At 42.6% G+C, this 27,573-nt stretch overlaps 1 protein-coding gene and 1 long non-coding RNA gene across 2 annotated transcripts in view; one reads left to right on the top strand and one right to left on the bottom strand.

Annotated features, from left to right (window-relative positions):
- Nucleotides 1-433, bottom strand: part of PIK3R1 (phosphoinositide-3-kinase regulatory subunit 1) — an 85,274-nt gene extending 84,841 nt beyond the window's left edge. Inside the window, exon 1 of the mRNA XM_084880900.1 lies at nt 224-433. The gene's annotated coding sequence lies outside the window, so the exon portion shown is untranslated. The remainder of the gene's footprint in view (nt 1-223) is intronic.
- LOC311621139 overlaps nt 1-27,573 on the top strand; it is a 335,010-nt gene that overhangs the window by 212,598 nt on the left and 94,839 nt on the right. The gene's annotated exons all lie outside the window — the stretch shown is intronic.

Below are 27,573 nucleotides of genomic sequence, written 5' to 3'. Positions count from 1 at the left end.
GAGGCCGGGAGACGGCGGCCAGGACGCTGCCTGCGAGGGGGGCCCCGGCCCGGCGCCAGATGCCGGCAACAAGGGAGAACCGGCGGCCGTGCTCCCCGGGCTGGGCTCCGCCGGAGGAGCTGCCGCCGGTGACAGGAAGAGAGCGGCGACAGCCGCGCGCACGCACCGCCTCCCCCCCGCCCCGGGAGCACACACACCCCGACCCGCCGCCGCCGCCGCCTACCTCCCCCGCGGGCCGGCTTCCTTCCTCTCCCCGGGGCCCGGGCTGCAGCGGCGATGGCCTCCAGCGCGCGCGGCTCCGACCCGCCGGCGTTCCCGGCCCGAGCTCGCCGCCTCCGCGCCGCTCGCCCTCCAGCCTCGCCGCAGCGGCAGCCGCTTCCTCCAACTCCGCTCCAGCTGCTCGCGACTCCTGTCCGCGCGCCCGCAGCCCCAGCGCCCGGCGCCGGCCCCGCCCCCGGCCCCGCCCCGCGCGCCCCGCCCCGCGCCCGCGCCAACCAGCGCCCGCGTGCCCGCCCCCCGCCGCCGGCGCCGGGCCCGCCTCCCACCCGGGGCGGCCGGCGGGGCGGAGCTCTGACCCAAGGGCCCTTCCCGTCGCCGGTCCGCCGGTCGCCCCGCTCGCCTTCCGCCGCCGCCGCGGGGATGCCCGGGGCGCCCGGGGCGCGCGGTGCCACCGCTGCGGAACGCTCCAGGGCTGCGTCCTCCGAGGCGGCCCGGCCGCTGCAGCGCCGGCTGCCGGGCGGCTCCCGGACGGGAGGCAGCTGGGCCAGGGGAGGTCTCGGACAAGTTCAGACTTACTCAGCGGCTGCGTCTCTAATCCGGGCGGCTGGAAACGAACCCCAGCCTTTATTGGAGCCCTGGGCCCCGGCAGAGTGGCTGGGCGGGAAGGACTCGGGATTCGGGGGGGCTCGCCAAAGAAAGCCGGGAGGCCCTGCAGTTCCCGGCCCCGCCGGCCCAGCCTCTTCTTGGGTTTCTGGGCAGCGCGGGCCCCGGGGGTGAAAGCAGGGTGAGAGGGTGCGCCTGGGGGACGAGCGCCCGCAGGCTGCCCAGAAACCCAAGAAGAGCCTGGCACCGCCGCCCCGGGATCCGGGCGGGCCGGCGAGCAGGGCAGAGTTTTATGAGGGCGCACCCTGGCTGATCCCTTTGCAGTCCTGAGATGACCGAGCCAATGTAGGTCGCTCAGGCGGAGGACGGCCCTCTCTCTCTTGGTTTGTTCACGGTGTCACTGGGGGAAGCTCATCCGATTTATATTGTTTCCATAAGTATGTTCGCCTTCAGAGGCAGATTCTTCAAATAATCACTACTTAAGTTGCCACCCCCTAATGCTGAGGTTGGGTAAGATAGCATGCCAGAACCTGGTGCTCCGCTGTTTTCCATGAAAACACCTAAGAATCGCCGCTTTTTATAAAGCTCTTTCCAGATTCCTCTTCTTCACCGGCCCAGCCTGCTTGCCCCAAAAAGCCTTTTTACTGCTTTTTCCCAATTTCCTTGCAAGAATATTATTTTTTTCACCAAGCACTTATTAGTCAAACTTTGAATTTGGTAGTTTATTCCAGTGGGTGTTGCAAGTAGAGGAAAGGACATTCTGAAATTTATTGACTGTCCTTAGAAAATACCATTTTTAAAAAATACATATTTTTATTGATTTCAGAGAGGAAGGGAGGGGCGATAGAAACGTCAATGATGAGAGAGAATCATTGATTGACTGCCTCCTGCACGCCCCCACCTGGGGATGAGGCACAACTCCAGCTTGTGCCCTTGACCAGAATCAAACCAGGACCCTTCAGTCCGTTGGCAGACACTCTATCCACTGAGCAAAACCAGCTATGACAAAAATACCGTTTTTTAAGGTGACTCACATTCTAACGGAAAAGTTCTACTTTGGGTTAACCAGGAACTACAGTAGCATTTCTATTCCAAGATGTCTCTTGAAGTGGAAATGCAGAAGCAAACAGCTACCTAACTGTTTAAGAATCCACTCTATTTAAAAGTAAATAGGAAGTTTATCAAGCTACATCCTTCCCATCTACTATGTAAAATGAAGGCCAGCTGGAACCAGTTTGGCTCAGTGGATAGAACCTAGGCCTGCAGATTGAAGAGTCCCAGGTTCAGATTCTGGTCAAGGACATGTGCCTTGATTGCAGGCACATCCCCAGTAGGGGGTGTGCAGGAGGCAGCTGATAGTTCTATCTCTCTCCCTTCCTCTCTGTAAAAAAATCAATATATATATTGATTTTATATATATATATATATATATATATATATATATATATATTTTTTTTTTTTTTTTTTTTTTTTTTTTTTTTTTAAAAATGAAGGCCCTCCTATGTTGTCTGAGCTTTGTAAATAAAGTGAGGTGCCTCATCCTGTGGTAGAATTACTTTGATCCAATGCAATAAGCTGAGATGTAACTGCTGAGATGTTTACAGTACTTCCTTTAGGCTTGGTTGGGTCTGAGGAAAGCTTACTAGCAATCTCCTCCTTTTGTACATGATGAGTTCCTGGAAAGAGACTGCTTGAGAACTGGGGTTATCCTCCCCTCAAACTTAAAAATAGCACAAAAGCCTTGATTGAGCTTCCTTTTTAAGATAGTCTTCAGTAATTTATCTCCAGTATATATTGTACTTAAAAACATTTGTTGCCATCATATTGGAACACAGCATAAATCCAAAGACTGTCCATGGAAGGACAATAGACCTCTTTTTTCATAAACTGAATAATTTCAGTCTCTGTGTCATCTGTATTAAATTGATACCTTTGCCATATTACTAATAGTAACATTTTTATTTACACTCATTTCCATTGGTTTCTATGAAAAAATAAAGGCAACAAAACAGCTGTATTCAAACTTAAAAAAGCACAATTGTTTTCTTTAATAAAATCTTATCGGGACTCTCCAAATGAAACTGTTATAAAAAGCCATATGGTGAGGCCAAAAGAGCTGCTAGGTCTTTGGAGCAGCCACATCTTTCTCTCCTGGGAATTTGTTGGAAATGAAAATTCTCTGTCCTCTCTGAATCAGAAATCTGGGGGGTGGGAGGATGGAGCCTCGCAGTCTGTTTTATATAAGCCTTCCAAATGGTCTCATGCCTCCTGGGGTTTGAGAACCGTTGCTCTAGGCCTAGGGAATGGGGAGCACAGACTAAAAACGACTGTAATAAAACGCTCAAATGAGCGCACCAACACCACAGTTCAATCGGTAAAGACCAAATTGCTGGCTGACAAGTGGTGCCACCATCAAGGAGCTCAAAATGCCAGAGGACTTGCAGTTTACAAAAAGGAGACTTCACGTACAGCTGGTGACAGTGAAGGCGTTTTGGGAGTCGGACCTAAGAGAGTCAAGGCCACCCCCACCCCCACACCTTAAAAGGTTTCAGTGGCCACAGCAAGGTGGGAAGTGTCCGCTCAGTAAGGACCAGGAGGATACTCCCATTGGCCATCATCACTCCAGCTGCCTTGATGTCAGTGCTAGACGTGAAACCTAAGTATGTAGTTTAGAAAAAAACAAAGTTAGACAAATACAAATGCCTTAGAGCCTTACTTCTCAAGGAGAGGACCATAGAGCAGCAGCACTGGCACCATCTAGGAGCTTATTATATATGCAAAAATCCCAGGCCCTGTCCCAGACCTACTGCATCATGATCTGCATTTTGACAAGATCCCCAGGTGACTGATATGCAAGTTAAACTTTGAGGTGCTCAGTCTCAGGCATCTTTAATTGTGGTCCCATATTTGGAATCGCCTGGTCTGCACCACAGGTGGATTATATCAAAACCTCTAGGGGTGGGACCCAGGCTCAGTAGCTTTTAAGGTTCATCGGGTGATTCTAACGGGAAGCTGGGTTTAAAAGGACCACTGCCTCGGAGGAACCAGGTAGGAAAGGTGCATCAGGAAAGTCAGCTGGGGAGAGACTGCAGCCCAAATGGCTGGTCTTTCAGGAAGCAGCTGGTACTAGAGTTTGGCTTCGTGGTCGGCAAACTGCGGCTCGAGAACCACATGCGGCTCTTTGGCCCCTTGAGTGTGGCTCTTCCACAAAATACCACGACCTGGGCGAGTCTATTTCGAAGAAGTGGCGTTAGAAGTTTAAGTTTAAAAAATGTGCATATAAGTACAACCAATGGACACAAAACTCTGGGGAGGGAGGGTATGTACGGGAGGGGAGGCACTGGTATATGTACAAAAATAATAATTTAATAAAAAAAAATATATTTAAAAAAATGTGTCTCTCAAAAGAAATTTCAATCGCTGTACTGTTGATACTTGGCTCGGTTGGCTAATGAGTTTGCCGACCACTGGTTTAGCTGATTGTTGCCACACAGGGATGTAAGCCCAGGTTTGCCAGACCTTCCAATTTTTCAAAGAAAAGTTTTAAAATCTAGATTTTTATAGGGAATTTCTCAATGAGCAAAGGCTGGCAATTAATTCAACATCCTTTGAAACCTGGGTTAGGACACATACCCGTATTTTCCGGCGTATAAGACGACCCCCCAATTTTACAGTTAAAACATAGGTTTAGGCCTATATTCGCTGTATAAGACTACCCCCCACTTCCAAGGCAACACCAGTTCTTTTTTTAATAGACCGCCTCTCTGACTGTGGCCAATCTGAGCTGGCTTTTATTAGAACACAGTGTAGTTTCAGGTACAGAACATGTATAACTTGCATGCATAAAAAGCCTGCTTGGATTGGCTGAGTTAGAGAGGCGGTCTATTAAAAAAAGAACTGGTGTTGCCTCGGAAGTGAGGGGTAGTCTTATACAACGAATATAGGCCTAAACCTATGTTTTAACTGTAAAATTAGGGGGTCATCTTATATGCCGGAAAATACGGTAAGTGTGATGACCATCAATTTATGGTTTTATGATGCTGTACATCATACAATTAAGTGAGTCTAAAATATATATACAGGGTGTTCCAAAAAAATGTATATACACTTTAACAGTTGATAACTCAATTTTGAAAAGGAAATGTATTTTAATAAACACTGTCTTTATAATAATTTCAAATGTGTGTATACAGTTTTGGGGACACCCTATATTTCTTAAATATTACACACCAAAAGTAATAACTATTAAAAAAATTAATGAGTTGGACTTAATCAATATTGAAAAGTTTTATTCCTCAAAAAAACAAAAAACAAAACACTGTTATGGGAGTAAAATGCCATAGAAAATATTTGCTAAATATACATTAGGAATTCTCACAACACAATAATAAAAAAGCAAAGAACAAAAATTTTAAAATATACAAAAGATTTGAACATTTTACCAAATAAGATAACTACATGCAAATAAGCTCATGTATATAAGTTCAACATCTTTAGTTACTAGGGAAATGCAAATTAAAATCACAATGAGAAGGGACTTAGACACTTATGTGCCACTGTTCACAGAAACATTACTCATCATAACCAAAAGCTGGAAACAACCCAAATGTTCATCATCACTGATGAATAAACCAAATATGTTGTATACACACAATGGAATATTACTGGGCCGTGAAAGGGAATAGAGTTATGATACATACTACAACATGGATGAGCCCTGAAAACCTTTGGGGTAAGTGATGGTGAAGAGGCTGGAGGGATATTTCATTCTGGTTTTGGAAAGCCTTAATGACATGTTCGAGGCACCAAGGGAGTACCTCTTCCTAGTGAGCAGAAGGTATGTATTCCACATCTCCGAAACTGTCTCCCTGGTTGTGTCTGATCAACATGGAATCACTCTTACCCTATGACATCTCTTTTTGTAGACTCCAGGAATCTACCTCACCTTGATTAAAAGTGTTTTACAAAGTTTACAGCACACTGAGCTAGCTTTCAGCTTCCTGAGCTAACATCACATCCCCATCCTGTCCCAGAGACTAAAACGTAATCAGCTTTTTAGACGGAGTAATGCAAAGTGTTCTTCATCACTATTTACAGATTCTCTCTTAGATTATTCGTCACGTGTTAATTCTATCAGTTGCTTTCTCGGAGGTCACCTTTTCCCAAAAGTTCTGAAGCCACTTTACTCCAACAAAAGCAACCATAGATCTTTAGGTCCATGAAGGAAGATGTGTCATTTGAATTCAAGAAGCATTTCTGAGCCATTCTATCTTTTTTCTTTTAAAGAAGCTTGCCTTTGAAACATGACAAGAACTATAAATACAATGGAAAAGCAAGCCAACAAACTACATTCGTTAGTGATTCAACTAATTGGAAATTTAGCCCGTAATTGATTATAAACCTCACCCAAGCACAATTGTTAGGGTGCTGTTACAGCTGTCTGGGTAAAAGGATTTGGTTAAATATGCCCATGTTGGCACTGCCAGCATAAAAATTAAGGGCAAAGTCACACCGATAGATAATGAGCCCTTTATCAAGGAAACTCTGTTGGACAATCTCTCTGCTCAGAAAAAATTTTTCAAAAGAAACACCAGCCTTTGTTCCCGCCACTGGAGGGGATCCAGAAGTGTCAGTGCTCTGATAGAGCCTAGCCCTGGTTGAGTATCCAGCCAGCTTCCCAGAATAAAGGAACGCATTACCATCAGCCTCCACAATCCAGCGCCTATCACACAGCCTTTTCTCTGGCTCTTGCCAAACTGAGTGCGCAAAGAAAATTGCTTCAGGAAAGGTCAGGCTGTATTGTGACAGTACCGGTTTTTCTAAAAGTGGTTAGGATCTTGCATTTTAACACTCTAAATACTTGTTGGGTGGCTGTATCACAGTGTTAACAGGATTTCCTTTCTCCAGTTCTGAATAAAATGCACTTTGAAGGAATGACTGCTGATAATTTAGGATGTTTGGTAGGTTTATTCGTTTCTTTTACCACTGAAATGTTTGAAAAGCTTTTATTTTGTGTTGTCTGGTTTAAGAAGGGAGCCGTCTTATGATGGCTCTTGTACTGAGTTTTAATGTTTAAAGAGGGCTTTTACAGGAATCGTCTTACTTAATGGACCAGCCCTGGGTTGTAGGCAGAACATGTGTCATGATTTCCATTTTATAAATGGAGTCACAGACTCGGGCAGGTTGTGTGATTTGGCCCAGGCCCCCTAGATGGTCAGTAACAGAACCAAATCTCTGATTGGGTCTCTGACTCCAGGACTGCAACACATGCTGCCTTCAGGTTAGTGTGCTCTGCATTTTACACTTGAAATATGCCACTTCTAACCACTGTGATTACAAACCGATCTATCACCACCACAAATCAGGAAGGAACTATGAAAAGGCCCAGAAGGATGCGGGCTGATCAATACAGAATTTCAGACCTCTGCAATCACCTCCTCTCTCTCTCTCTTTGGGTAATCTTGAATTACAGTTAGCAAGTGCCTCAAGCACCTAGTTTAACTGTCTAGTTTTTCAGATAGGGAAATTTAGCCCCAAAGGTCTTAGATGACTATCTCCATGCTACAAAGTTAGTTGAGGCTCCAAGTCATACAGCTAATTAGCGTCAGAATCATAACAAGAACCTAAATTCCATGAATCCAGGCACAGGACTCCCTGTTCTAGCCTGTGGCCTCACTGCTATCATTCCGGCTTAGCTAGTACCTGGTAAATACTTGCCAAATATAACAGGCACCGTTGACTTATTGAAGAAAAGATTTATGACTCTTCTACACGATTACAGGCCTGTCAACAATTCCCTTGTAAAAGATTAATAATCTTGTACATACTTTAGGCGCTGTGCCACATGAGAAACAGGAGGAGCTTTGCAGGCTGATGATGCAATCTAAGGCCAAATGTCTTTACACCTGAAATGCTACAAAATACTCCTCCATACCCTTCCATGGCAAAGGAGTTGGCAATTCCTGCTATTTCTTTGGTCACTGATTTCGAAGAGGAAAAAATATATATATATCTGTCCCCAAGCCATTTACCTGACCATGAATGTTGGCACACACCCCCAGATCCATGAACACCATCTCCTTTCCACAGTCCATGTTGGACCCCACTAAAACTGTATCCTAACATTCCCATCAGTCAGGGAACCTTCCCTCACCGATCTCCGTGTAATACGAAAAGCCTAGCATTCTTCCTAATGTGAGGTGGCTCTGCTAAGCTTTTCCTTATTCCTTCTTTCTGGGAAAGCGGTTCAGAAACTTCTCGGCTTACCAACTGGCCACCTTGCAGAAGGCTGCATGGCCATTTGCCTTTAGATTCACAGTGATGCCATACAAATGAACACTAAAGCCATTCGTTTGAGGCAGTCCCAGGCAAAGTGCTTTTGCTCTAGAATGCCGCTTTGAATGTATTGAAGACTGCTCCCAAGTAGGAAGTTGACCTTACAGGGGAAGGTGTTTTCCCACCTGGCAGGCTCTTACCCTATTATTCCCCTAGGAAAAACACAAAGGGAAGATGAAAAAAGGGAGAATAATAACAGTCGTTATTAGCACATAGTAACTACTGGTCCAAGGGCTTTATACACATACATTCATTTAGTCCCCCACAGCCACCCTACGAGGTGGGCAGAGTGCAATTGCTAACATTTTACAGATAAGAAAACTGTGGCACATACAGGTTAGGTAGCTGATAGAGCTCAACTTTGAATCCAAACAACTTGGCTCCACACAGCATATTCCAAACCAGGGGTCCGCAAACTATACCCTACAGGCCCACTCTGGGCCACCACCTATGTTTATAAATAACTTGTTGTCTGTGGCTGTTTTCATGCTTCCACAGCAGAGTTAGTAGTTGCAACAGGGACCAATGGCCCTCAAGTCCTAAAATACTATCTGGCTTTTTTTTTTTTTTTTTAAGTTGCTGAGCCTTGCTGTAAATTATGATGGGGAAGAACAGGGACTGTCTGTCTCACAGCTTGAAAAAATACAAACAATGAAGGCTGTTGTTATATAGACTAATGATTTAAAATGGGCAAGACAGTTTAACATTTACCCAATTCCTTCCCAATAATTTTAAACATGAGGAAACTAAAGTCTGAGGACAAGAAAAATCGCCCCTGTGTGATACTGAGTAATAACAGCAGAGCCAGGCCGATAATCCAAATCTCTAAACCCACAGTTCTGCTGTGTTTGAAATAACACTTCAGTTTTCAATTAGCACCTTAGCAAGGATTAGTTGAAATGGGTTGAGAGCAAGGTTGGAACAACTGTAGGTACCATGTAGCAGATGGAAAAAGAGAGGTAAAGGTAAGGACGGAGAGGCCAAAAGGGAGAAAACACAGTCTGTGCTGGACAAGGGTTCAAGGCCCTCAAGACAAACTGACTACTTCACAGCTTTGTCGAGGGCCAGTCCTGGCCCTGCCATTCAAGCCTGCTTGGACTTCCAGTCTCTCACTTCTCTTTAAGTTACTGTAGGCTGTCTACTGGACATTCAATAATAGATTATTTTATAAACATCATTAATCATGAGTTTGTTTAATCCTAACTGGATCGTTCATTCCTTGAGGGAAATTCCAAAGGTCATGAGCACGTGAGGTATAGAGTCTGCAAAGAGGGCCACTCCCTGGGAAGTCAGAACAGAAGTATTGACCTGGTTCTTCCTTAGTATTTCCATGAGAAAGTTCATAAGAGATCTTTACTTCTGATCTTTTTCATCACCAGTAATTTGCAAAGCCCTCATTTCATCTTAGAGTTTCAAAAGAATACCCTGTCAAAACCAACTTCTTCATGACCTGTCATCTAGAAGTATATTTCTACGAGAACAAAGTATATTTTTTCTCAAATGCAACTGAAATCGCAACTCTTATTACTTCGTTTAGGGCTTTGGGGAGTCTAAGTGTTAATCAAATGCTAATGAAAATCAAAAGAGTAGACTTTATCATATGATTTTCCATCTACACAAATGCAAATGATATTTAGAATTAGAATCTTTTCAGAACTAATGCAGTGCTTTGTTGAATCAATTAAAAACTTCATAGTCCAAATCTATTTGCATCCATCACTATCTAATTTTTTTTTTAAATTTTGAAAACCATTATAATACCACTCCAGAGAAATACAATATTTTGAAAAATTCTCAACCTGCTTGGGATTGTTTTTCAGTTAGATTTTATGGTAATTTACTCAATTGGGATGTAAGGGCAAACTTTCACAATTTACCCAGTCCTGTTTTTCCAGGAATTGCAACCTCAGTCCCAACACAATCCCGGTAGACTATCACAGAGGCATCCATTTCAGTCACAGTTCAGTGTATCAACACAGAATACCATAACCTTTTCCTCGGGTCTTACTTCCTGGCCACAGTTGATTGGTCCAGAGGAGGACACCTGGTTCAAGTGAGCCTGTGAGTTCCTTTCTCAGGGTTTGGATTTTGTGCTGAGGCAGGCAGCCTCCCTGATGTCTGAACTCTAAGACTTAAACCTCAGAAGTATGAGGTTTTCTTTTATCTTGACAGGTACTGGAAGCTGGGTTGTGAGGAGAGAAGAGAGCAAAGCAGATGTGTAGAGAAGAAGCACTGAGGAGAGATGCCATGAAGTCATGAGTTCATGATTTTAGTTTTTCCTGAAACCTAGCTGCAGATTCATCTTTGTATTCCATGAGATACCTTTATATCTTTACAAGGAAATGAGCTTTGTTTATGCTTATTGGAGAGGGCTTCTGCCCTTGGCCCTAAATATCTTAAGAAATACACAACATAAAAAAGTTATAGGAAAGACGGAACAGAAATAATTTTCCTAAGAAAACATGTGTGTGTACTAGGAAAGTTTATTTACTTACCAGTAAGCTTCTACAAATTATACTCAAAGATTAATAGGCCAATGTCTTGAATTTAGCAAGTGCTCAATAGTTTATGGTCATTTGTTTGTTTCTTTTAGTGAATAATAAAATAGCAAGGCTTGGTGAGGGACATACAGATGTTCTAGAGTAGGGGTGTCGAACTCAATCAGAGAAGGGGCCAAAATCTAAAATCCAGCCTAAATTGCGGGCCAAATGGTTTACTGAACAGTCATAAACTGACAATGTCATAAACTGACAGCGGAGTGCAGTGATGACAGCACGGTACAGGCCACATTGCAAGGCCTGGAGGGCTGGATTTGGCCCGCGGGCCTTGTGTTTGACACATGTGTTCTAGAGAAAATAGAAGCAAAAAGCAAAATCCTATCTAATAAAAGAGCGATATGCAAATTAACCATTACTCTGCTATACCCACAAGTCACCCAGCCAATCAGGACTGAGTATGCAAATTAACCCAACTAAGATGGCTTGGGTTTCCCTGGTAATGGAGGAAGCCAAGCTTTCAGCACACCCTGGCTGGCCTGGGCTTCCACTCATGGCTACAAAATTTCAATTATAGAAGACAAATAAACCCAAACAAAAATGGCTACAGCCAAGGAGCAAGCAGGAGGTTTGGCTCCACTCAAGACTACAAAGTTTCAATTATAGAAGATAAATAAACCCCAGATACCAGGGCCTTCGCTTGGGTTGCCAGGGGGCATGGCCGGCCTGAAAACCACCACAGGCCCCTCGCCCAGGCCACTCCATGCCCCAAGGGAGCCCCCACCCTGATCCAGGACACCTTTCAGGGCAAACCAGCTGGCCCCCACCTGTGCACCAGACCTCTATCCTTTCTAGTAAAATAGTAATGCAGATTGACTGTCACTCCAACACACAAGATAGCTGCCCCCATGTGGTCAAAGGTGGCTGCCCCATGTGGATACAAATGGCCAGCAGGGGAGGGCAGTTACGAGGAACCAGGCCTGCAAGGGAGGGCACTTGGGGGTGATCAAGCCTGCAGGGAAGGGCAGTTGGAGGGGATCAGGCCTGCAAGAGAGAGTAGTTGAGGGGGACCAGTCCTGCAGGGGAGGACAGTTAGGGGTGACCAGGCCTGCAGGGGAGGGCAGTTGGTCATCAATCAGGCTGGCAGGTAGAAGTAGTTAGGGGCAATCAGGAAGGCAGGCAGGTGAGCAGTTGGGAGCCAGCAGTCCTGGATTCTGAGAGGGATGTCCAACTGCCTGTTTAGGCCAATCCTACTGGGCTGAGGGACACACCTCCCCATGCACAAATTTTGTGCACCGGCCTCTAATGATGGAATAAAAGTATATTCCACATGTCAAAATTAAAGCCTCAACCATACTCTAACCCTGACTGGGTCTAATTTTTGTCCTCATCTCAACAAAGAGCACAATTATCCAGCCTGTTGTATAAACAGAACCCTGTTAATCATCCTCTCTCTTCTCCCCTACACTGAGTCCATCATTTCATCATCCCACCAGTCCCAGTGGTTTACCCACCAAGAAATTTTTCATATTTATCCTTTTTTTAAAAAAAAAGTCTCCACAGCTGCTATACCATCCATCCTTTCATCATTCAATAGTCAATTAATTTGGTCTTCTTTCTAAAACATCTTAATTCCTAAACTCCAAATGATGCTTTTTGAAATGTAAATCTGAATATGGCACCCATTTCTCCCTAAACACATGCAGTGACCTACTCTCTTTTAAACATTTATGGTTTTCCATTGATGCATGGCAATGATTCTCACCCCAGGTTTCACAGTAAAATCACCTGGAAGAATAAAAAACAAACAAACAGAACCGAACAAAACTATGCCTGGGGAATAGAAATATGGACTTAATTGTTCTGGAGTAAGATCTTCTTACAAGTATTTTTCAAATGTTCCCCAGGTGATTCTGATGGGCAGCCAGAATTTAAAGAACTGCTGTGGACAGACAGACCAAAATCTTTCACACTGGCTGTACAGTCTTGCCCCTGCTTCCCTCTCTTCCCTCATCATAGACCGCATCCCCATCTTCTGTTCTCCAGCCACTGGCCTTCTCTCAGTTCCTCAAAATCACCACACTCCTTCCTGCCTGGGTGCAGGGCTCTAAGCAGGTTCTTCCTGTAACACACTCTCCTTTGTCTCCAGATCTGTTCTTTGTACCACCTCCTTAGGGAAGACTTCCTTGACCTCCCTGCATAGGTCAAATGTCCATTCTGGCTCACCCAACTCTGCATCCTTCCATTATAGTACTTGTCACAGGATAGCTTTACATTTATGTGTAAGTCTTCGAACATGTTTATCTTCCCCACTAGACTACAAACTCTGTGTGGGCAGGGAGGGATTCTGCTTGCTTTGCTCACCAGCCCATCTCCAGTCCCCAGCCTGTGTCTGGAGGAGGGGGCCCTCATTATTTATGATGAGGACCAATGAGAAGAAAGGTGATATTTACTGAGAGCAGCACTACTGGCTGTGCAAACTAAGATTTTGTTAGGAAAGAAACAAAAACTTTAAAGGGAACCCAAGTCTTGACTAGAATGGACAGTATAGTTCTCTAAGAGGCATGTGATTGGTGTGGGATGGAGGATGGAGGGAGTCAGGTATAAAAAAGCTTAGGGCAGGGAAAGGTCTGGAGGAGAGAGCTCTGACCCCAGCAGGTCTGGTCTTTCATTTCATCCCCATAAACCTCTACCTGTGGTTTAGCAGCACAGCTTGAAAGTAGAAAAAGAGGACCTTTGCCCAGTAATCCCCATGGGACTTGGCAGTGCAAGGCAGCAGCCCTGTGAGTCACTGGGACAGACTGTGGCTTTGTTTGGGTCGCAGGGAGAGGGCTTACCCAACTAAGAGGTGTCTAGTTTGGTGGTTAGACTTGGGGCCAGGCTCTCTAGTTTCGGATCGCCACAGGGAGCTTGCTGCTTACCTGCTCTGTGACCTTAGGACAAGTTACTGATATTCTCCATGCTCCTGTTTCCTGACTGCAGCATGGGGACAAGAGTACCGACCTCACAGCAGGTGTATAGAATGATACAGATATAATCTCTTCAGCATGGTTATTACAAATATAATGGTTTCTAGTTACCTTGGCCTTCTTCAGCCATTCTTTTAATACTTGATACCTATGCTAGAAACTCTACAAGGTTCCCATTGTTGCTTCTGTATTGGTAGACCTGCAGCTGGAGCCCTAGTAGTTGCATGTTCTTACCTACTGCAGCCCGTGGCCTCCACTGTGCAAGCCAAACGCCTACCAAGGAATGAAAATGGGCTCCTGGCCCCTGAATGACACCATGGTGCAGACCAGTTATGATTTCTGAATTTAAATGGTTCATAATTGTACAGGTGATGTGCTTTCCAACTGTGTGCACTAATAGGTCATCACTGTCTGAGAATGTCTGTGAAGCAGTGCTGTAATCTCCGTGCTCTGTGATACCTCTAAGTCTGTCTGTCACTTTCCGGAGTGAAGATGGAGAGCTGGCACTAGCATCCCTTCCTGGGATGGTCACAGAGGTGAACATCGGACAGAGAACATCCTCCTCCCTCTGCCCCACGTTAACACTGCAATGCATTCCCAGGGGTGGGGATAAGGGGCATTCCATTAATTCGCATGCCCTGAAATGAAGTGTTCTGAGCGCACAGTAGCAGAGAATTGGGCACATGACACATCCTTGGTAAAAGAGCCCCTTTAACCAGAAAGTCGTTTCTGTGACAACCATGCAAATGTCACCTGACATTTCAATTTGACTAGCAATCCTTGGAAGAGGAGTGTGGCGGTTCCTTTCGTGTGTTAACAGGACTGGGACATGGTGTGCCAAGACATTTGGTCAACTACTAGCCTGGGTGTGTCTGTGAGGGTTCTTCTGGGCATAAACATTTGCATTTGGTAGACAGAGTAAAGAGATTATCTTTCCCAACGTGGGTGGGCCCCCTCCAATCAGTTGGGGACCCAAACAGAACAAAAAGGCTGGCCCGCCCACGTGATCCTCCTGACTGCCTGGAGCTGGGACACTGTGTGATTTCTCCTGCCCTTTGGACTCACATTGAACATTGTTGGTTCTTTCTGCATCTCATGCCTATGGGCATTCAGACGAATACACCACCGATTCCTTTGGTTCTTGGGCTTTTGGAGCTAAACCACCGTTCTTCCTAGTCTCCAGCTTGTTGCTTGCACATCTTGGGATTTGGCAGGATTATGTGCTCAATACCTTATAATCTCCTCCCATATGTATGTAACCTAGTGGGTCTCTGGAGAGCCCTGACTAATACAGGGGACTTAGGAGAATGATCTGCCTTAGTAAATTCAGAAGACAAAATGTATGGGCTTTCTCCTTATAACAAAGACACGGAGGATTTTAGAGAAATACTGAACATGAACAAACATGACTCACTCACTCTACAGTGCTGTGGGCAACAAAAGGAGAAGGAACATATACTGAGTGCTCTCTTTAAGCCAGTCACTTTCACAAACATCAGCTTAATGAGTTTAAGGAATACTGACTAACCTACGGAATTAGTTTAAGAGCAAGTCCCAGACACTAGTTCTATCATTTTCCTTACCCAATAAATGCATAATTTACTAAATTGAAAAGGCCTCCAATTTAGCCCTGACATAGGCCAAGGCAAGAGCCTCCTCATGCTAAGGGAAGCTATAGAAACTTCAAAGGAGGAGGTGTGCCTCCTTTCCTTATGTTAATTAACTGGGTGGTCACTTGAAACTTACTAATCTTCCTGACAAAACTGCATCATTGTGATGCAAAATAGGTGGCTCGACATTCTGCCTTCCTGACCCACAACAGGGAAGACCAGGTCTCATGCCAGATGTGCCTGTGTGGTCACCACCTGGAAGTACCATAGGTACAGGTTTAGGCAGGCTCAGGGCCATCTCCCTTTCCTCACAGGCTTTTAGCAAATCACAGGAAGCCTTCCAGATGCAGGACTGCCCCAGATGTAGGAACGTAAGGTTTAACTGCAAGAGGTAAGGAAAGGGTCAGGAAGTTTATATTTCTGACCAATATCTTAACAGGGCAACTTAGAGTCCTGCGGCCTCCTGGTGAGATCTTTCTGGGGCTTTTCTTTATCTGCCAGATGCGAGGCTAGAGAGTCCTGGAGGAAGAGGACTCCAGCTGAGATCAACAGGTTGGCAGGAGTCTCACTCTAAATACTCAATGACCCTGCGGTTTTTAATAGAGTACGAACCCCAAACAGTGACTGACACAACAATGAAATGGAAGAGAATTTATGGTTAGAGACTACCTCCATTACTTAGTTATGTCACTCAACTTCTCCGGCAAAGCTGGGGTGGGGTGAGGAGAGCTGGGAGGAGGAGGATGGGTCCACAGGATTTCGGAGACAGGTTCACCTTTTAAAAACCCAAGCTTTCTTGTTATCTCTCTACAGAGTGGTTTTATCAGCATGATAAGCCTCTCAACTTATCAAGGGTAGAAAGTTGGCAGCTACCAAGTTTCTTCTCCTTCTTTTGGATGGCAAGGCTCTTAGCTTCTCAGTCCTCTGTTTAGTTTAACAAACATTTTGAAGCATTTCCTATAACCTGTGCTATAAGTCTGTGCTAGGATCTCTAAGTATAAAGTACACTCACAGTCTTGTGGGGTCTTAAGGAGGATCTTGGTTGCTAGTTTAAGATAACACACACACACACACACACACACACACACACACAGAGGATAATATACACTAAGCTGTGCTTTTTAAAGAAAAACACAAAAACACTTGTATGGCAGTTTTAAAACGTGTCGTTGCTATGCCTCCCAACAAAAGGGGGCCGATCTTAGTGACTCGGTTATAACCAGCTGAGCCTGTTGACAGTGATGCCCTGTGATGTCTGCCTGGTTCTCTTGGGGCACTCACCAGCCACCACACAGGAAGTCTGACTACCCTGAGACTTCCAAGCTGGTGTAGGCTTGTTAACGGCCCCTGCTGAGCTCCCAGGGGGGCCCCCTCAACTGTGGACCTGTGGGAGAGCACAGGGGACCTGTGGTGAGGGGAGCCCCAGCCAGCATCTGACTGAAGGGTTAGGGTTCGGAACCCAAGCGTGATGTCCCCAGGCTGAGCTCTTCCTGAATTCCCAACTCACAAAACCGAACAAAAGAAAACGGTGGTTTTGAAGCTACTAGTTTGGAAGTGGTTTGTTATACAACAGTAGTAACCAGAACAGTATCTTCACCAACATTATTCTTAAACTAATCCAGAATCAAAATCATGAAACCATTTAAAATCACTACAATTTTTTTTTCAATGAGTATATACTCCATGTTCAAGGAGAGAAAGATGTGGACTAAGCGGCCTAAAAGCTCCATGCAATTTCCTTAGATGTCTTATATTTTTAAAGTATAGCCTTGAAGAGTAATTTGTTTCCTCAAACTAGAAACATATCCATGGAACACTATATTCTGAAAAGCAAATAATGCAATATAAGGGAAATGAAACCAACATGACCCTTTAAATAACAGCTACCGTTGTCCTAGTTCACATTATCAGTGTTCTTCAGGACAACTGAATTTTTTGTTTTTGGTTTGGGGGGTTGTGAGGGAGAGGTCATCCTGAGCCTTTATTTACTCTAACCACAGTGAAACCCATTCTGGCTTAGGGATCAGAGGAAAAATACAGGAAGGCAAGCATAAGCTCCTGCCTGTACCCTTCAGCTGACCTGTGTGGCACGTGATCCTCCCCACCATAAATTCATAGATATTTTCGACATCACCAAGTGCTCTAATTCAATCAGAGAGTGGACCATGACCCGTCCCTTAAGAATGATGGCTTTCAGACTGGACGGACCAAGAGCTTGTGTGAGGATGCAGCCTCCGGTCACTGCAGACAATATTTCCATTTTACTAACAGGTGACAAATTCAAGGCCTACCTGGGAGAGCAGCTAACCTTGCCTCTTCTTTTAGGTTTCTCTTTTTGCAAAGTTGAAATTATAGTCCTGAACTACCTAGCCACTGTGTCCATTGGGGGAGGCTGCAAACTAGTTTGAAAGAAAAGATAACCTGAGAAAATACTAAATCAGCTTTGTGAATATGATAGTTTGCAAAATCAATAGAATTTAAAAAAAATAAAGGTTAATCTTTAAAATTTACATTTACCCTGGCCACAGCTACCTATGCTATTGCTTGCCTTTTATCATCTGAATGTTAATACTCACTAAATAAGCAGAGTAGTGAATGTGTCTGTGTGTGTGTGTGTGTGTGTGTGTGTGTGTCTGTGTGTCTGTGTCTGGGGGGAAGGGGAGGGGGAGGACAGGGAAGATGGGGGAAGGGTATCAGTAAATAAACATGAAACTCACTAAAGGTCCTTTTGTGTTTGGAACTAATGAATGGAACAAGTAGTAAGACATCTGTTTTCATGATTGCACTAACTACAGGTGGTATGTGCAAAGCCCCATATGAAAAAAAGAGAAACAGACGAATAAGGGGTTATTTAGATAAATTCATGATAGGGTTTCTTTAAATGGCAAGCTCCCTTATTTATTTGAAATATGCCTAAAAAATATCAAAGTTCATCCTGTGCCAAACTCTCCAGGAATACTTCTATTACAGAAAAAAAAAAAAAAAAAAAAAGGGCAAGTGTCTATCAAATAACATTAGGTTCCAATGCATTTTAAAATACAGTTTTTCTTTGCTAACCCAAGTGTGAAATGTTCTCTGGTTATTTCTTTTTTCCCCTACATTTGCAAAATCTCATTCTTCTAACCATGACTCTAAGGGTGCTTCTGCTCAGAGATCTTCTGATCTTTTGTGAATCCTCGTCTCTCTAGTGCTGGGCTCTATTCATTTCTCTGTACGTGCAATTCCAATGAGGAACTGAGATAGCCTGCTTATTATCATGTCTCCTCCATGAGACTGTGAGGGCCACAGGGCCGAGGACTGTGGTTTGTTCATTCACCTTCTCGATCCCGGGAACAGCTGTGTGCAGAGGTGCTCAGTCAGTGCTGGATGCCCGCTTGGGATCTGCTGGCATCGCTTTGTTTCCTTTGCGCTTTAATAGGTAATATCTTTTTCCTCTTAATCTTTGTGATTTCCACTGCATCCCTTTGAGATTTGATTCCAAAGTTCTTAATGAAGAGACAGGCCATGTCAGCTAATGCCAGGCCTGCAGAAGTAGGTGTGTGTGCCTGCTGAGTCACTGTGGCCCACCCCTAGGCTCCATTTTCATTCCTCCTCATTGTCCCTTTGGAGCCTATCGGAAGGTGGGGAAACTTCACCTTACTACTATATCTGTATTTGCCAAATACTAAGCTGAATCCAATCGCAATTCTTAAATTATTCTGAAATGGTACATATCTAGTGCAAAACAAATTTCCTTTTTTTTTCCTCTATAAATCTCTCTCTCTCTCTCTCTCTCTCTCTCTCTCTCTCTCTCTCTAATGGTGTAAGTAAAACTCTGTTCTGAACTTTTTCTGGCACTGAGACACACAGGGTGAAAATATTCTAAGTCCTTATAAGTCATTGTTTTAAGAATATCTAATGGCAGGGGACATGGTCACCAGCAGTGAAATAAAAAGCATTGTAAGCATGGTGTAACAGCTAGATAGAACTGGGTTCCATTTAGGTATGTTACTCCCCCCCCCCTTTTTCTTCCTCTCTGCGTGTATCTAAACATTCAAAGGGAAGATATAAAATGCTAACAAGTGCAAATTCAAAGACATGAAACTTATATTTTCTCCATTATACTTCTTTCCTGCATCTCTCAATTTACCAAGATGATAATGTACTTTTTTTTATAATTAGAAAAACAAAAAACAAAAAACAGAATCCTGCCATGTTAAAGGAAAAAACAAACAAAAACAACCTGAAAAAGCTAAAAAGACAGAATAGACTGGGGTATTTAAAAGAAAATCTATGCTTTGTATTGTTGTCTGGGAAAGGAGAACCAAGTGGGTTTTCATGATAGTCCTTTTTTTAATGAATACAACTTCTAACTTCTCAAGAGAACAGTAAGCAAGGTCCCAGGGACCCGTCACTCACCTTAACCCATTAACCACACTGCCATCCTTCTTTCAGCCTGTTTTCCCTCCGCATTTCTTCTTCAAAGCAGTCATTTTTTTTTTTTTTTAAACAGATCGGAGTTATCCTTTAATTTGTCTGGATATATTTTATTTTACACAGCTCGGGCTTTCTCTTGTTGGATCGCTTACAAAGCCTCCAAGCTTCTGAACGCCCACTCATGTGAGGCAGCATCTTGATTCTGCAAGTATGTGCCCTTCAACCCCACCCCCGGACGAATCCTATTGAAGTCTCTGAGAGCAAACTTCTATCAAAAGCAAAGCGATATGGTATTTACTCAACTCTACTCGGGTCCTCTGGGTTAGAGAACAGACTCCAGCGTCCGGGATACAGCCAGGCCTGGCTGGGCCTTGGCAGCTCAAGCCGCCCCATTGTGATTCAGGATTCAGGGTGTAAACACATGCAGTGTTTAACCCTCGCCAATTTGCTTTGAATGTTTGATAGCCGTGACTGGGCTCAGGAAGAACACAGTAGTGACTTCTTCACTGGAGCTAAAGTTGAGGCTTTATTTAGTATCTGGGCAAGCGGCACGGGCAGCTGCAAGCCCTCAATGGGTGCTTTCTAGTCCCGGAGTGGGCTGCGCTGGTTGCTGGGAGCTGAAGGTCTGGAGCTGCCCAGGAACCGGTGGGGGGAAGAGGAAGAAGCAGGACTGCCCAGCAGGGGCCTTCCCGGATCAGTGACAGGTGCTGAGGAAACTGAGGAACACGGAGGAGGCCCTCCTCCCCATCCGCCCCCAAGCCCAGCTCAGGGTTAGACACTGGCGGCCCTTTTTATTGGCTTTTTGTTTCAGGAATAGGGGATGCTGGCAGGCAGAGATGTACTCTTGGGCCAGTGGTGATGAGAACCATAACAAAGACATTGATTTGGCTGAATGACCAAGACTCCCTTAGATAACAGCCCGCAGGGTAGTTGGCAGAGAGGCCTCTCGATGGCGGATGCAGTGTGACCTGTCAGAGTGGAAGGGGATTGGAGAGCTCAAAGTGACACTACCAAAGGGCATTATCTGCTCTTGATTTGGATGGATGGCCCTGTTTATTATTAACTATCGTTTACTAGGAACTTTACTGTGTTAGGTACTGAATTAGGCACTTTATGCTTATTTTCTCGTTCGTCTCAAACCTGCAAGGTTTTGTTTCTCTCCCCCCCCCCCCCGCAACAAAGTATATACAATTAGATTTCAGAAAGGTTAAGTAATTTGTTCAATGTTTATTATGCAGCTTATAAATGGTTCATGACTATAAAATAACTTTTACTCTTTCTTAGGGAAACATATAGCTTATATATACCTAGTAAATTTTTATATCCAAGGTGCCAGGTGGCTGTAGCAGGAGAGCTGGCCATCAGAATACAGAGTAAGTCAATAACTTATGTACACAACAACATCTACTCTTCATCGCAGAGAATTCCAGGAAAATTCAGGAGAGGCAGAATCATTAGGCAGAATTGCAGAAGGATTCCTTCTAAATACTTTAAGACACTTTCCCTTGCCCCCCAGTCTGGGCTTGGTGAACCTGTCAAAAAAATTTAATGTGATTGGCCATTGTTCTTATATAAATAATTGCTCATTATTTTTTTAAAAATGGATTTCATTGATTAGAACAGTTTAAGATTTACTGAAAAAACTGAGAACATAGTACAGAGTTCCCATATACCCTATTACCCTGCTTCTCCTATTATCATCATTCTAGTGGCATGTGCACATTGAAAGAAAATTAATTAGAAGATTTGTGCAGTAATTATGTTACTGCAAAAAATCACATGTCAAAATAGTATATATAATATAGCATTATAAAGTTAAAACACACGTGTGATTGGTGCTAGCGAGAGCTTTATTATGTATCGTGCATGTGTGAGTCAACATTTCATTTTAAGTTGCCAGTGTGTGTCATATATATCAGCCAGCTGGTTGGTTGGTCAGATGAATGTATCGTTGGTCACTTAGCTTTATATATCTCACATTTGTTATAATTAATGAATTAATAAGTCCATAGTTTATTCATGAAATTCTTGGCTGTGATAGTTTAATTTTGATGACCTTGACAGTTTTGAGATGTACCAGTAGTTTTGGAGGATGCCCCCTTTTTGAAATCTGTCTGAGGTTTTACTCATCATTAGACCAATGGGTTTTGAGTCGAGGACCTCTGAGGTAAAGTGCCATTTTCACCACATGATTTATGACTGTTGATGTTGATCTTGATCACCTGCCGAAGTAGTGTTTGTCAGGTTTCTCCACTGGAAAGTTACTCACTCCGCCCCCCAACTTTCCATACTGTGCACTTGGGAAGTCACTGTGCACAGGGGGTGCTCGTCACCTTTTGTAATTGATTTATTCATTTCTACCATTCTTTCAAAGCGACTTCTTCTTATTTAGCCTGATTTGATACCATTTATATTTATTAATCCCTTCACCTCTACTTCTACTCTATAAATTGTAACTACCAAATCATTGGCTTTCAGAGCTTGAAGTGCACCTGGACCTTTTAGGATAGGATTATATGATAGCCTGATGAATCAAAACTACATACACATATTGAAAGAATTTAATATTTCCCAGAAACAAGGAAGTAGTCATCATGGGATAGTCAGAAATTTGTTGGGAATCCTGATATTTACTTTAGGGACTAGTATTATTTTTCTTTTGAATAATATTAAAAGTGTTTTTAGTGTCAAACTGTAAACATCCCTTATCCTTTACAGAAGAGTTGAAGAGGCGAAGTGAGTTGTTCCAGTTTATAAATGTAGTGTCTCAACTCAGTGAAAGAAAGTCTGCGTGCTACAGATAGGAACATCTGCTGTGAACACAGATTTCCCAACAAAACACAAAAGCAGCAGATCTTTTGATGATGAGGAAAACAAAGATGATGGAGGAAGCTAGAAGTTTGAGATGCAGGCAGTACCATTTTTTCAGTGTTATATACATGAGCATTTTTTGGACGTCTACAGTATTTATACAAGAAAAGAAATAAAAACACTAAAATGATGTCATATGTAAGCACAACTATTTCAATTTTAATCACCTTATCTATGCACTAACAAGGGTACTTTAAAAATATACTTCTATTCTTTTTAAATGTTTTACAATATGTTTTTGTAAATTTTAAGATTTTGAAAAAATTAAAAGTTATGTGAGGAATCTAAAATTATCTGATAGTCAACTGACTTCAGTGGAAAGGAAAGTGAACAAAGTTAGCAGTGAACCTTTGACCTTGAACTGTTACTTGACTAGCAATCTGAGTAGCAGACTTTTTAACATATTATCAAGGCCCCAGATTACTTAGGTATATCTTGCCTATAAGTCACATTTGTCTAAATGTTTTTGTGAGTGGGAAGATTTATAAAGCAGAGTTAATTTTCCCCAGAAGAGTCTGCCCCATGTCTAAATAAGGAACTATTTGTCCCAAGGGAACAGCTCAATGGAAATACACTGAGGGGTATTTTAAAGGAAGTTTTTAACAGACGTATTTATTTGATCCAATGTTCAGAAGAGGATAGCTATAGTTACTCTCTGGTAGTGAAGGTCATGGTGGGCACAGGGATCATATTCCTAAGACTATGACTGAAGCACACGGCAGTGGTGATGAAAAGGCAACTATGTAGCCCAATGTTTGCAACCTTTTCAAGAAAGAGAATCTCTTTGGAAAGTCAAAATAATTTCATGGGTCCCCACATGATAGTAGTTGTATTTTACTATCTATTCACTGAGAGAATAAAGAATTATAAATTGGGGATGATATTAATAACATAGCCACACTGTACCTTCCATATACATTTGAAAAACTCAAGGCACACGTGTGTGAAAACATGCATTTGTTAACCTGCAACCATTTGGTATATGGGACCATGCTCCAATAAACTGGGAAGGCCTTGCTTCTCAATGGATCTGCTTTCCACCCTCAACTCTTGGCTCCCTGATGCAGTTCTGATTTTCTACCCTAGCTGGCTGCCTGGGGACATCTGGGGTAAATGCAACATTTTTTCCCCTCCTGTTTAGCTCACTCCCAGTCTGGATAAGAGGGTTTCCTGCCTTTCCTTCTCCACCACTAGCAAAACAAAGCCCAAATGCAAATCCAAATGCAAATCTTAACTGATACCAAAACCCTAACATTCGAGATTTTTTTGGTTTAGGTTTTAGCCTTTGGTAAAACTGCTAACTGCACCCCCAAAACAGAAGTCACTAGTTAAGCCTTATCAGTAAGTTATCACTAAATGAGCTTATCAGAAAGTAGAAAGTGAAGAACTCTGAATCTTTCTACTTTTATTTCCACCAATAGTCAGGAAAAGCAAAAATGGAGAACTAGAGATTAGACAGCCCTGGTTGGTTTGAATCAATGAACAGAGCATCAGCCTAGGACTGAAGGGTCCCAGGTTCAATTCCAGTCATGGGCAAGTACCTGGTTGGGGCGTGTGTGTTCAGAAGGCAACCAATCAACATGTCTCTCTCACATCCATGATTCTGTCTTCCACTCTCTCTAAAAAGCAACAGAAAAATATCCTTGAATAAGGATTAAACATATAATAAAAAAATATTAGACAGATTAAAACTAAAATTAGGGTTCTTACCCTATTTTCTTTCTTGCTTCATAGTGTAGTAACCAATTATTATTATTATTATTTTCCTAGAGCAGATGTAGGCAGATGTCTGACAGATTGTTATTTAGCCAGTTAACTGCCACATGTCCAAAATGGGTCCGGCGTACAAAGGGTTAATTCATACTGGAGGTAACCAAAGTTTAACAAGACTCCTGAGAGGTGCTTATAATGGGGCCAGGATGGGGAAAAAGTCAGTGCAATTGAGGCAGTGAGTTGTGGTCTGGCCCATATAGGAGACATACAGAGCCCACTGTGCTCCTGATGCTGTTTAATATAATTTATAGCCAAGAGATAGGTGCTATTATTATGCCCTGTTTAACAGGCGAGTAAATCAAGGCCAAGAAAGATTAAATAAGTTGCCCAACCCACTCAGTAAGCGGCAGAGCCAAACACTGAACCCAGGCAGAGTGGTTCCAAAGCCAAATCTCTAAAACGACAGGGTGCTCTGGACCAGAGCGGAGAGCCAAGGCACACTCTGGTTCCAGTTCCAGCACTGCCTCTTGTGTGACCTTAGGGCAGGCCATTTCAGCTCTCCGGCTTCATTTCCATCAAATGTAAAAGGAAAAATCAGAGCAAATGACACCAGGTTCTCTCACTGCTCCAGCACTCAGTGATTGTACATTGAACATATATGGGAATTGACAGCCTGTGGCCTAACAGAGGTGGAGAGTAAATCTTGTCCCCTCCATTGCTCCTTCCCCAGAGATTTGTGTGTCCAGAGTGTTGTGTGTGTGTGTGTGTGTGTGTGTGTGTGTGTGTGTGTGTGTGTGTTTTGTTTTTTGCCTTCCTTATCCTCACTGTTAATTATGCCTGATGGTGATGATAACAGAACTGATATAAGAGGTGCTTTAAAATGTGTTGGAGGAGTATTGAAGTCAAATGGAAAACTTGCTTGACCTTTAGCAATGACATTGGCCACATTAGTTATCTTCTCTGCGCCTCAGCTTCTACATCTGCATGTTAATAGTAACCAATCAAAGGTTTTTCTGTGGAGATTCAGTAAGATGTTAAATAAAAGGGGCCAGCACCTGACAGGAAGTTAGTTCCAGTTACTTCTCCTATAATTACTGGGGACCTGCAAATCCAGAGCTGTAATGTCACTACGGTGCCATGTGACATCATATCACCTTCTACCATCCCAGACTTCCAAGATATCTCTTAAACCTAGGTGGAAGGGAGGTTCTTCTCCTTTTGTAGACAACTCTTGAGGTAATTACCTGCCTCCTAACAATTCTCCCTTCTGTGGGACTGGCCCTGATACACAGTTGATTTCAGATGTAACTAACAGAAAACACAACTTATAAAGATTTTTAAGTAATAAAGGAAATTTATGGTCTATATCTGTTAATTCCATCTGGTCCAACAGACTGTAAGCTTTAGGCGAGGCTTGCTCCAGTAGCTGAGGGATAGTACTGAATACAGTGTGTCTCAGGGCTCTCTAATGAAAACGTGTCCTTAAAGTTTGGGACCCAAACTGTTACAATATCATTTCTGCTGCATTCTGTTAATTTAAAAAAAGTCACAGAAAAAAGAAAATAATCAAATTACACAAGAAAAACTAAAGAAAAAGGAACAAAACCATTATAAAATAGCTAGAAGACAATTACCAGAATACCAATAAGTCCAACCTATCAGTAATTACTTTAAATGTAAAATAAATTCTTCAATCAAAAGACATAGAGTGGCTGAACGGATTAAAAAAAAAAGATAAAAAGACCCATATATGTTACATACAAGAGACCAACTTTAGATGTAAGAACATAGAGACTGAAAGAAAAGTGATGAAAAGAGATTTTTCCATGCAAATGGGAACCAGAAAAAAGCTGGAGTAGCTACACTTATATCAGAAAAAAATAGATTTTTTTAAGACAAAGACTGGAACAAGTGGCAAAGAAGGTCATTATACAATGATAAAGTGGTTAATCCAACAAGAGAATATAATAATTCTAAATATTTATGCACCCAACATAGGAGTACCAACATATACAAATTGAATATTAATAGACCAAAAGTGAGAAACAGACAGCAATACAATAATAGGAGGCTTTAATACTTTACTTTTGTCAAATAAATAGATGATCCAGATGGAAAATCAATAAGGAAACACTGGCCTCAAATGATTTGTTAAACTAGATGAACTTAACAGACCTATATAGAATGTTCCAAAAACAACAGAATATACATTCTTTTCAAGTGTACATGAAACATATTCCAGGACAGATCATATGTTAGGCCACAAAATAAGTCTTAATAAATATAAGAGGATTGAAATCATATCAGGCATGTTTTTTGACCACAGTAGTGTAAAACTAGAATTCAAGAGCAAGAGAAAAAACTGCAAAAACCCACAAGTATGTGGGGATTAAACAACCAATGGGTCAAAGAAGAAACTAAAAAATAAAAAATATCTTATGATAGATGAAAATAAAATTAAAGCATACTAAGGTTTCTGAGATGTAGCCCAAGCAAGAGGAGTTCATAATGATAAACACCTACATTAAGAAGTAAGAAAGTTCTCAAATTGACAGCCTAACATTATACCCCACGGAACTAGAAAAATGAGAACTAAGCTCAAAGTTACTGGGAGAAAGGAAATAACAGATCAGAGTGGAAATAAATAAAATAGACAATACCAAAAATATCAATAAAAAAAGTTGGTTTTTTTGTTTGTTTGTTTTTGAAAAACAGATAAACCTTTAGATACATTCGCCAAGAAAAACAGAGAGGACTTAAAATCAGAAATGAAAGAGGAGACATTACACTGATAGCACAGAAATATGGAGGATCATATAAGGAACTGTAATTGTATACAAGAAAAATTAATGAATTAGAAGAAATGGATAAATTCCTAGAAACATACAACACACCAAGATTGAATCATGAATAAACAGAAAAACGAAACAGTCCAGTTAGCAGTAAGGAGATTGAATCAGTAATAAAAACTCCTTAACAAACAATAGTGCAGGACATATAACTTCACTGGTGAATTCTAGCAAACACTTAAAGGAGAACTAACACCAATACTTTTCAAACTCTTCAAAAAAGTAGAAAAGGAGGGGACCCTTCCAAACTTATTTTACAAGTTCAGCATTACCCTTATACTAAAATCAGAAAAGGATACTAGGAGAAAATAAATTACATGTCAATATTCCTGATAAACACTGATATAAAAACCCTCAACAAAATATTACCAAACTGAACTCAACAAGACAATACAAGGTTCATACATAATCAAGTGGGATTTATTCTAGGGATGCAAGGATGGTTTAATATCTGCAACTAAATCAATATGGTATACCACATTAATAATTGAAA

Source organism: Pipistrellus hanaki, assembly GCF_964339955.1.
Source record: "Pipistrellus hanaki genome assembly, chromosome: 4".
In the NCBI taxonomy this organism is placed as follows: Eukaryota; Metazoa; Chordata; class Mammalia; order Chiroptera; family Vespertilionidae; genus Pipistrellus; species Pipistrellus hanaki.
Note: the sequence above shows the minus strand (reverse complement) of the source record. Positions and strands in the feature narration are given on the sequence as shown.